Source organism: Saccoglossus kowalevskii, chromosome 4 (assembly GCF_978046115.1).
Source record: "Saccoglossus kowalevskii chromosome 4, keSacKowa6.1, whole genome shotgun sequence".
Classification (NCBI taxonomy): Eukaryota; Metazoa; Hemichordata; class Enteropneusta; family Harrimaniidae; genus Saccoglossus; species Saccoglossus kowalevskii.
In genome coordinates this window covers 16,342,960-16,355,057 of record NC_140644.1, presented here as the reverse complement: position 1 = coordinate 16,355,057, position 12,098 = coordinate 16,342,960, and positions in this window count along the sequence as shown.

The following is a 12,098-nucleotide window of genomic DNA, read 5'->3' as shown; positions in this document are numbered from 1 at the left end:
TCAAACCTGAAGTCGCTTTAGGCGTATGCAAATAAATAATGTCGCCTACCTGAAAAGTATTTTCTTTCGCTCTTCGGTCAAAATAATATTTCATTTTTAGCTGATTAGCTTCAATGCATTTTAAAGCATTTTCATGGGCGATGATTTCTCTTTCAGTAGTTCTGCGTAGTCCTGGGGTATTTTACTTTCTTTGTCGGGTTCTAATAACACTATATCTATGGGCAACGTTGCCTGTCTCCCGTATGTTAAATAAAACGGTGTTTCCTGAATCTTTCTGGCTACTCTATACGCAAATAATACAGCCAATATAAATACGTCCCAATCTTCTTGTCTAGAATCGCAAAACATACTCAGTATTTGAATTAATGTCTGATTGAAACGCTCTGTATTCGTGTTGCATTGTGGATAATAGGGAGTGGTATTTGCTTTCCTGATTCCAAACATTTGACAGGTTCCCTTGATTACTTCAGAAAGGAAATTTTAACCCCTATCTGATAGGAGGCATCGCGGGGCACCGTATCTACATATGATTTCATCAAACAGTATTCTAGCGGTCGTGCAGGCCGACAATTCCTTGGTCGCCTCCACCCACTTAGTGAAGTAATCCGTAAACACGATGATATAACGATTCCCCGCCCGAGTTTTATGTACAGGTCCCACGAAATCAACGCCTACTCTGTGCCATGGGGCTTCTACTTTCAACCGAATGAGTGGGGCCTTTGAACGTAATGTAGGAGATTTCCTGGTAGCGCAGTCTACACACGTAGACACCCAACTGTGAATTGCTGATGCCATTTTCGGCTAATAATAGCGCTGCCTGATTGAAGAATAGGTCTTTGCAAACCCAAAATGGCCTGCCGTCACTTCGTGAAATTGTACTATGGAATGACCAACTGTTTCGACCTTTGGAGAACCAAAGATGGTAAAATTTTTCGTTTTCCATAAAATATTCATCCCTAGTATAGGTCAGTATTCATGCTTTGCGGGGTTACGGCGCCAGGGTGTCGTTTGTCAAGTAATTTATAAATTGATTTATGTCAGGATCCATATATATAAATGTACCAAAATGAGCCAAGTACGGGTGAAAAGTACGGGTCGTACTTTTCAGAAAATAGCGAGTACGGGCGATATTTGTAGCGAGTACGGGTGATATTTGTAGCAAGTGCGGGTGGTAATTTAGCAGTACATGGAGGTAATTTAGCGAGAGCGAGAGATAAAATGTAGCCAGTATGGAGGGTGGTGGTAAAATATAGCGAGTACGGGGTGAGGGTATTGCGGGGTAAAATGTACGGGATTTATACAACAATTACGGGTGCAGCAAAACACTCCATTCAGAAAGAAAATATCAGTGGTACGAACTGAAACTAGTTCAATCTAACGAACCGAAACTAGTTCCATCTTACAAAAACTAAATGGCAACGTGAAGCAGCCATGTTTAATTAATTATATATTCACGCAATTTGACCCATATGACGTAGCAAAACGGACGCCTCGTAAACAAACGTGCCCCGTAACTGACCAGACAAGTCTAATCATGGAGCTACAGAAATAAATAAATAGACTAATTCCCCTTGGCCTGAGAGTGACGCAACAGTGTTCGTAATAACGTTTTTGTCTGGAAACTGGAAAACACCATTCTGACACTGAAGGAGAAATTATATTTTCGTTTAGCATGTCACCAATTTGTCTCTCTATTTCTCCCCTTTTTTGAGGAGTGACCCTGTACGGTCTGCAACTAACGGGGTCATGTCCACATTAAAATGGTCTATGTTTTCCCTAGGGTAATTATCGTGTCCAATTTCATTCAAATTCAAGTGCTCCTTTTCTAAGCCAACGTCAAATATGCCAGTATCTGGGGTTGAACATTGTATCATTCCAACTCTAACGCCTCGGGGAATTTGAATTTCCGGGTCCAATGGATTCATTATTCTAATTGGTACTTTATTGCTCTGTATTTGGAAAATCCCCTTCACAGTCAATACCCCGTAGTTAGATAGATTATTTACACATTTATTTTTTGTGACTACACCATTGGGGTAGTGCAATCGTGTATTACAGGTTATAATTTGTTGTGATCTAGCGGGGCATTCTTACACTTCTCTGTGACCATATTGGGGATTTCGATTTCAAGTGAAATTTTCGTGTTGAGAAATCGATTACTGTTTTATGTTCGGCAAGGAAATCTGCTCCAATTGAAATTTGAAATGACAAATATCTCCGCATCTGTGTCTAATAGCGACCAAATATACTTGTCGTCTATTTTTATCTTAATCACATTGCTACTATAAATATCGGTTGAAATTGAACACAAAAGAGGACTTTCTTTTATTTCTTTTCTGTGGTCAGGTCTATTTTCCGCCTCATCTAAAATAGACCTCTCTGGTTTAAATTCTCTCCCGGCATGTTAGCTTTACAATTCCTAGCAATATGGCCCCTATTCCCGCAACTATAACAAATAATATCCCCTCTCCGTGCACTGTCTCTGCAATATCTGTAATATCATCAACATTTTTACGGCGGTAACATCCAGCAGCAGTATGACCCTCCTTATTACAGATTTTACAAATTGGGATTGAATTAAATTTCCTACTCTGATATGCAGTCTTCGTCCCGCCAATGGCTTGGTTTTCGAAATGTAACGGATTGTACACGTATTGGGATTGATGACTTTGTTGCAGTAACTGTTCGGTCTTCTGTGTCAGTCTTTTTTCGCCAAGTTCGATTGCTGATAGGTCGGCTCTTGTCTTCTCCGCATCTTGTTTTTGCATGTTTAACACTATTTCGCTCAATCTAGCACTTCTTCGGGCTTATTCGATGGTCTGCGGCTGGTGTGCTATTACTTGGCCTTTAATGTCATTTTGTAGTCCGGCACGGAAGTAACGCAATTGTTCGTCGGGGGTTTTATGAAGTCGGGCACACCGTGTTTTGATGTTCGCGGCATAGTCTTTCACGGATTCAATTCGATTCCCAGTTTTCACTCGGACAGCTTTTGTTCTAGTACCCAATCGAAGTCGGCGTTTTCTAAATTTGCGACAAAAGCTGCCGTTAAGGCTTCATAATTGGGGCCGTCCGATCTCGGTGGAACGTTTCGAAGTCAGTCATCCGTAGGCCATCGACGCATCAACGTCCTTTTTACAATGAGATAAAATAATTTCAGCGATTTCTTTACAGAATAGTCTTCAACAAAACTTAGAAACATCACATAGTAACAGACTCGTTGCAAAACAAATCAACCGACAACCAGTTTAACGCCCCATTACGTGATTTTATTACATTTAAAAATTTTCCATTTTAAACTGCTCATACACACACAGTGGTTTTAGCAAAATGCATATATATCACTGTCATATTGTCAATGATAAAAGTTACTGAAAGCATTTTGAACAATAGTACTAAAGTGAAATATATACGTTCTTCTGCATTCTCCATGAATTTCGTAACTTGCTATTATCACGGTAAAGAAGAAAACATGTGGTTACTTTCAACAGTTTGGATCACAACCGTGTCTCAAAAACCTTTTTACATCAGTTTTTCGTTTATTTTTTCAGCTCGTAGCGATAGAATCAGTCAATTTAAAACTATTATGTGTGCTATTAGAAAGCATTTTGGCACAATTTTACTGAAAGTCGATTTTGTCATTGCATATGGATATTACATGTAATTTATTTATTTCAACCAATCGTGCCATGCACCCCCGTGGGTGAAAGCAGTGATTTATGTTTTTCAAAAAGGGTTAAAGCATTCACCGATTTCATTTTTTGCGAGGCGGTGAACTGTGTCATAGAGAGGGTTTGTACTGAATATTAACATATGTAGCGTTCTCCTGGAAGGCCCAGCATTGCTGCAGTATGATACTGTTAGGTGAATTAATAATGAAATGCTCTCCAATGTAATAAACTGTCCAATGTTTCAAAATGGTGCTTCTGCTATGAAGTTACAAATGTTTTTCCCCAAAAAATATATATCACAATGTCCTTGTTTTACCATTGCTAAGGTCGTTCGTATTTTATAATTTACAAGGATTCTGTCCACATATTTATTGAAATTTTCTATTATGTTATATATTAGCTAAATATTGTATTTTGACTATACAAACACTTGTCAAATTACGTAAGCACACGCATGCATGCGCTTCTAATAGAAGAGATACGGTATCAAAATATATGCTATATATGACAATCCTTTTCGTTTTTTACTATTTATTAGTCACTCCGGATTAGTATTGTATATCTTTTTTTGGCTTTATGTAATGAGCTCTTATCACTCGCTCATTACCTTTTACATTGTGCTGCAATACCTTGACAAGTTTAACCTCAAAGTACTTGTTAATCCTTTTAAGTGGTATTGTCTTCCATTTTTTATCAACGAATTATCATTCCCTCTTTCACAAAATATAGTTTATACTATACTATACTGTGTGCAGTATCTCACTTGAATTTACATAAGAAGGTTCACTCAATCATACTTTTAGTTTGAAGCCATATTTCAAATATTTATTCAATATTTTGTCAGTTGCAAGCACTTTGCAAACTGTCTGTGTTAATCATTACTATAAAAGATTTTGATTTTTCCACTCACAAATAAAATGTTAAAACTCTTAGTTTCTTCATTATTTGTACTTGTATATGTGACTACTAATGTAAACTAACAATTGTCAATTTTATACACAAATATAACTTTTGACCCGGAAATGCCCCCTAAGTAGTACTGTGGAATACTTCATTTTCAGTGAAAACATTCTGCCGTTAAAATTAATTCCAGTGAAAATACCATTTCCCCTGTACTCTATTTAGACTTGACACAGCACAATGAAATGAAAATGTCTGAAAATAAAAATGAAAATGTGACTTCATGAGAGTTTATATGACACCCACCCCTACCCCTCCATATATACTACACCCCAAAACATTCCTTTACCAGTGTATTCTATTTGACTTCAGGAGAAATTGAAATAAACAAATTATATGACGAACGTAATTATAATTTCAGCCTCTAGTTCAGCACTAATTAAATAAACTACCTCGCTTTATGCCAAGTTATTCATTGCCTGCATCAGTGACTTTAGAGTCTATGTTTCAATCTCAGGAATTTCACTTGCTATTAATTGCATGGGAGTGCCAGTCTTTTATTTTATATAGTAATGTCAATTTCTTGCGATTACTCGGAACATGAAGCTGTAACCACAGACCGTCTAGGTGCTGTAACAAAATCCCGGTATAAGTACCGGTTAAGCAGGCTTGAACCATGCATATGAAGCCAGCTGAGAGGTATATCCAATACTATAGATTTCTCATTGTTGGGTAACTATTTGCTGCAAATGCAACAAAAATATTACCCACACAGCATTCTACAGGTTACTTGCTTGTATTAGTATCTGAACATACAGGTGATGTTGACCGATCAACGTTAGACACAATAGACATTGGGGCCGGTATTTAAGATGAATTGGGTCGTCATTTTACATTTTGATCAACAAAAGAGGCCCATGCCTTGGATGACCCTGAGGTCTAATGAGTAGATTCACATAGAACCATAGCCAAATAGTACATTTAACATCAAAGTCTGAAGATATGTGCGAAGGTTCGAAGTTTCAATTTATGAACACCGGTAGATGGCCTCGTAAAACCCACTGGGGCATCAACTCATCAATGGACTGCTATGATATGACACAAGTAGGGAAATGTCAGATACTGAACATTCATACACATACTATGCTAACTATACTATTTTCTTGACCAGTTTATTCATGAGATATTTAAATGGCGTATCCTTTCTGGTAAGTTTTTTTACCTAAAGTCGCAAGCTGTGGTATGAAACGGGAACTATATGTGGCCAATCCCATAAAAATACGTAGTTATGCAATGTCCTCTGGCTCTCTTGCTTTCATTACATTATTAACTCTATCCTCTGTGGGACCTATGCCTTTCTCTGAAAGCAGCATGCCCATGAATACGAATTGTAAGGATCCAATACTAGTATTAGCCCATATTCATGTAATCGCTTCAGGGTATCGCGTAATTGCTTATCGTCAGAAATATTCTGTACACCGGCAATACCAGCTAGCGCAGTTGTCATCTTGTGCTGATATTGTTCACTGGCTGATGACACGCCAAATGACATTTGCTTATATTTAAAGAGTCTCGCATGTGTAGCAAACAGTGAGTTAACGAGAATCTTGAGTCATCTCCAACTGATAATAGCGCCTTTCCAAATCCTATTTAGTAAAGATTTTTGAACTATTCATATTTTGCAAAAGCTTATCTACCTTTGGAGATAGGTGTTAACCTCGTCCAATAGCCCCATCATCCATCTACATATCTAAAAACAGGCGAATATCACCAATACCCTTGTTTTTGTGTGTAGTGTGGAGCAAACCAATATACGGTAAAAAAGAGAAAAGCTTATGAATATTTTTTCAACTTATACATGAACATAACTTTGGCGACTGCAAGTAGGTCTAGCTAATAACGATAAAAGGAAGTATATGCGATATCCCAAGGGATGTCAATGCAAAGTACCAGAAATACTACAATTAATGAAGAAATTTAGTATAGAATCACCAATCAAATGTAGGCAGTTGTTACAAGGAGGTACTTGTAGGCCTCCAAGAGGATACCATTAGTAGCGTGCCATGGCTTGCTGTTGTCGATTGCATGACATCTTTTGCAGTAATGTAAATGAAAGATAAACAAATAAATTAATTAATTTCCTGTTGTCTTACTTCATTAATTAGTATTTTGAAGATCAAACACAAGAGGAAAAATGCTGCATCACAAATTCATTTGAAGTGAGTGACGAATTTAATAGAGCCTGGAAATAAATTACGACCACTCAGATAGTGAACTATTTATTCAACGAGTCGTAATACGTTGCTTGACGTCTCGAATATGTGCCCCACGTGATAGGTCTAGGTTTATTCGTTGTATAAAGCAATTGCGGAGGATCACGACTTCGTATTTAATTTTTTTCATTTTATATATGTTTCAATTGATGTAATTAAAACTCCATTTTTCTTAGAAAATACATTTACATTTCAATTTTTAATATTTATTTAGATTTTAAATTCCATAGTTCAAAATGTATTCATAATTGCATTTTCATCTGCTGCTTGACTTGCAATTTGACCCCACTTTTTGATAAAATAGTTGTGTCTCACGAATTTATATGACAGTAACCCTTCTTCTGTGTTGTAACTGTTATGATTTGATGTAGTAATGGCGTCATAGTATACTTAACAGATATAATTATAACAGTCGAATAGTGACACCATGTACTACAACTGTACAACAAATTATGGCACGTCAAACTTGTGGTTTCTTTAGAAAGCGCGTTGAACTATTTGATATACATTGTGTGTTTATTCACAAAATACCGGAATTTACGTCTTGGGTAATTGTACTGCTAAGGTATTTTTCTGAACGCGAGGCGTCGAAGAAAATATCGTGGCACGGAGACTTAACATTGCAATAGTTGGGGTGTAACTTTATTATACGACGACTTTTGTGTAGTAAAACGCTAAACAAAAAACAAGAGTAGAATAAAGTTGTAGTTGTGCAGTGCTGGGTTTGCGCCTGAATTGCAAACAAATAGAATGCCGCTTCACGCCCGAACAACCGACAGTCTATCTTAGCCTGAGTTTTAATACATTCGTCTGCTTCATTATGAATTGCCGAAATTTTTCTTTGTATTTTCTCGTTTCATTTCGAATTTGCGACATTTTTCCGTGGTGTGAATATTTACACCTCGGAACAAATATTTGAGCAGTAATGATTTAAAAACTCAGCATTCGTAAGTTTGGCGCAATCGTGGGGACCAGTTTGATTCTACGGCAGACAGCTCTGGTATACACATTTACGCCATGTTCTACTTCAAATTTTACAAGATAATTTTGAAAGATTTACTGAATCCTTGATATATTAGTTGTACTTTTTTCCAGAAATATAATTCATAGGAACTTGGATAGCCTATATGCCGCTAAATCCGTCTCTAATTGAGTCTCTAGTGATATATTTCATGTAAAATATGATTTATGAACATAATGGTTATCTTCAACGTAATGACGTATGCAATTTACTGGAATGTTACCAAACCCAAACGCCCACTGTATATGTGGAATATGTATATTATGCGGGAAATGGAAAATAGACTTCATTTCATTATATTTTTTTTTATTAATAAAAACAATAAAATTTGTGAACACGCCAAACTTATGAAACGCATTTTATCTACAAGACATCACCATCAATATATTGCACATAATACAGCAATGTATTTGACCTTCAATATCCATCCTACAATATTCCATCCCCACAATAAAACCTGCCCAGCATTTTATTTTGAAAATACAAGTTTTTTTTAAAGAACTAATTTTCGTATATAAAAACCTAACATTTGGATGTTTAGTTCAGTAAACACACCGTGGTTGAGATTAAACTCTGTTGACGACTTTATAACTAGCCAAAATAGAAACGGAGACTTGATTTACATCAAGTTGAAATAACATTTTAGTCATGTTTCTATCCTAAAACAATTGCACAAATTCAAGAAACACAGATAAATTCACATAAAAAACGTGATGTTTCTCGGATAGAATCGGTACCACGCTCGGATCACGAATCAATATTTGAATCTAAAAATTGATATTTTTGAATATTGGTCTGCTTCTTACCGCTTTCTGTAAACTTTCTGACTCTCTGACACGCTGATTTGAACTAATAAACACGACAAATGTGCATTATTGCTGTAAGCAGACGCGCCTCTCCTTAAATTTAAACACACTTTCCCAAAAAATACAGTTTTGAGAACAAACGCACAATTCGAATCTCTGACGACACAAACAAAAGTATATTTCTTAACACATATAACGCTTATTGTCACGTGACAAACCGTGGTACTCGATGTGTCCCATTGTTACAGCGGCGACAATATTTTAAGACAATTCTAACCGTGCATTGACTTTTAACCATGTGTTTTGGGTCTTGACCCCTATGTTATAAACGGTTCATCACAGAGCGCAACACCAAACCGGATAACAATTATTTCTTTTGCAAACGAACATACCATCCACTAAAGATTTCATAACAGAAAATATGGTTACTGATAGTTTTCTTAAAGTAAAGTCTTCTGCTACAATTGAAGTAAAACAATGAGTATGAATTCTCCCAAAAATGTCACATTCTTTAGTAAGGTGTTATTTTTTTTAAGTGTCGTCCGTTACAATATCTGACGCAATGCATATTCTCTTTGAACCTCCTCTGCCTTATATGAACCTGAAATAGTGGAGACTGTGTTTAAAATAATACTAGTTGTCATGGATTTGGTTTACTGCATCATTTTGGTGCATGCGCTTTAGCCAATGGGATGTAAGCTGAGAAAGGCAATTTGTCCATCAGGTAAATAATTTACAAAAGTCGATGTTAAATTACTCTCTATCTATATAGAATGTGTCTTTATTTGCATAACGTAGATACGCCTGAGGAACATAATTGTATGATATATGGCAAGTTAATTGGACCAAGAAGCAGAACAAGCTGAACTTTAATAGTAGCTTCTCGTATATGTCAATTACTCAGATTGGAATGAATTCACCTTTGTATAAAATTGTTGTATTGAGAGGTATTTAGAAGGTGTGTATGGATTCCCCCCAAAATGTCACATTCTTTAGTAAAGTGTTACGTTTTTTTAAGTGTCGTCCGTTACCATATCTGACGCAATGTATATGCTTTTTGAACCTTCTGCCTTATATGACCTTGAACTAGTGGAGACTTGTTTTAAAATAATACTAGTTGTCAGGTAGTAGGTATAGGTAGTAGGTATAGGTAAATGATTGACAAAAGTCGATGTTAAATTACCCTATATATGTAGAATGTGTGCAATTTGCATAACGGAGATACGCCTGAGGAACATAATTGTATGATGTATGGCATGTTAAGAAGAAGCAGAACAAGCTGAACTTCAATAGTTGCTTCTCGTATATGTCAATTACTCAGACTGGAATGAATTCAACGTTGTATAAAATTGTTGTTATACATTAATTAACATGGTGAGAGGTATTTAGAAAGTGGTCCGTATCCTAATTTCCTATGGTGAGTGTCATCATATATAATCATGTATAACTTTGCGTACGTATATTTATATTAAAATGGAAGGATTACAATGGCATTCATATTGTCAACATGTACTTTTCTACATAAAACGTTGTCTTCGTTATATAGAGTCTGTGATGCTGCTTGTTAAATGTACATAAGATGTAATTGGATGACAATCACATGAAACAATGCTTGTTAAATGTACATAAGATGTAATAGGATGACAATCACATGAAACAATGCTTGTTAAATGTACATAAGATATAATTGGATGACAATTACATGAAACAATGCTTGTTAAATGTACATAAGATGTAATTGGATGACAATCACATGAAACAATGCTTGTTAAATGTACATAAGATGTAATTGGATGACAATCACATGAAACAATGCTTGTTGCTAATAAGGCACGAGGATTTCGATTCCGTGCACGTTCATGCGAACATAAATTATATGTGTAAAACGTAACAGCAAAGTATTTGAATATATGGACAGAAGCTAGACACTAATAATTGTATAATATATACTGGTTCAATGTAGAGTGCTTTTGTAAGTATTGTATGCGACAGCACGCCGAGAACTGACACGAAAACCTTCTTTACAAAGACGTGAGGTAAGAGCAAAGTACAGAAATTGTATACGATACTTTTGAAAGATTTACTGAATCCTGGATATAGTGGTTGTACTTTTTTCCAGAAATAAAATTCATAGGAACTTGGATATCATATATGCCGCTAAATTCGTCTCTAATTGAGCCTATAGTGACATCATTAGATGTAAAATATGATTTATGAACATATTGGTTATCTTACAAACTTCAACGTAATGACGTATGCAATTTACTGGAATGTTACCAAACCCAAACGCCCACTGTATATGTGGAATATGTATATTATGCGGGAAATGGAAAATAGACTTCATTTCATTATACATTTTTTTATTAACAAAAACAATAAAATTAGTGAACTTATGAAACGCATTTTATCTACAAGACCTCATCATCAATATATTGCACATAATACAGCAATGTATTTGACCTTCAATATTTCTCATCCATCCTACAATATTCCATCTCCACAATAAAACCTGCCCAGCATTTTATTTTGAAAATACAAGTTTTTTTTAAAGAACTAATTTTTGTATATAAAAACCTAACATTTGGATGTTTAGTTCAGTAAACACACCGTGGTTGAGATTAAACTCTGTTGACGACTTTATAACTAGCCAAAATAGAAACGGAGACTTGATTTACATCAAGTTGAAATAACATTTTAGTCATGTTTCTGTCCTAAAACAATTGCAAAAATTCAATAAACACAGATAAATTCACATAAAAAACGTGATGTTTCTCGGATATAATCAGTACCAAGCTCGGATCACGAATCAATATTTGAATCTAAAAATTGATATTTTTGAATATTTGTCTGCTTCTTACCGCTTTCTGTCAACTTTCTGACTCTCTGACACGCTGATTTGAACTAATAAACACGACAAATGTGCATTATTGCTGTAAGCAGACGCGCCTCTCCTTAAATTTAAACACACTTTCCCAAAAAATACAGTTTTGAGAACAAACGCACAATTCGAATCTCTGACGACACAAACAAAAGTATATTTCTTAACACATATAACGCTTATTGTCACGTGACAAACCGTGGTACTCGATGTGTCCCATTGTTACAGCGGCGACAATATTTTAAGACAATTCTAACCGTGCATTGACTTTTAACCATGTGTTTTGGGTCTTGACCCCTATGTTATAAACGGTTCATCACAGAGCGCAACACCAAACCGGATAACAATTATTTCTTTTGCAAACGAACATACCATCCACTAAAGATTTCATAACAGAAAATATGGTTACTGATGTTCTTCTTAAAGTAAAGTCTTCTGTTACAATTGAAGTAAAACAATGAGTATGAATTCTCCCAAAAATGTCACATTCTTTAGTAAGGTGTTATGTTTTTTTAAGTGTCGTCTGTTACAATATCTGACGCAATGCATATT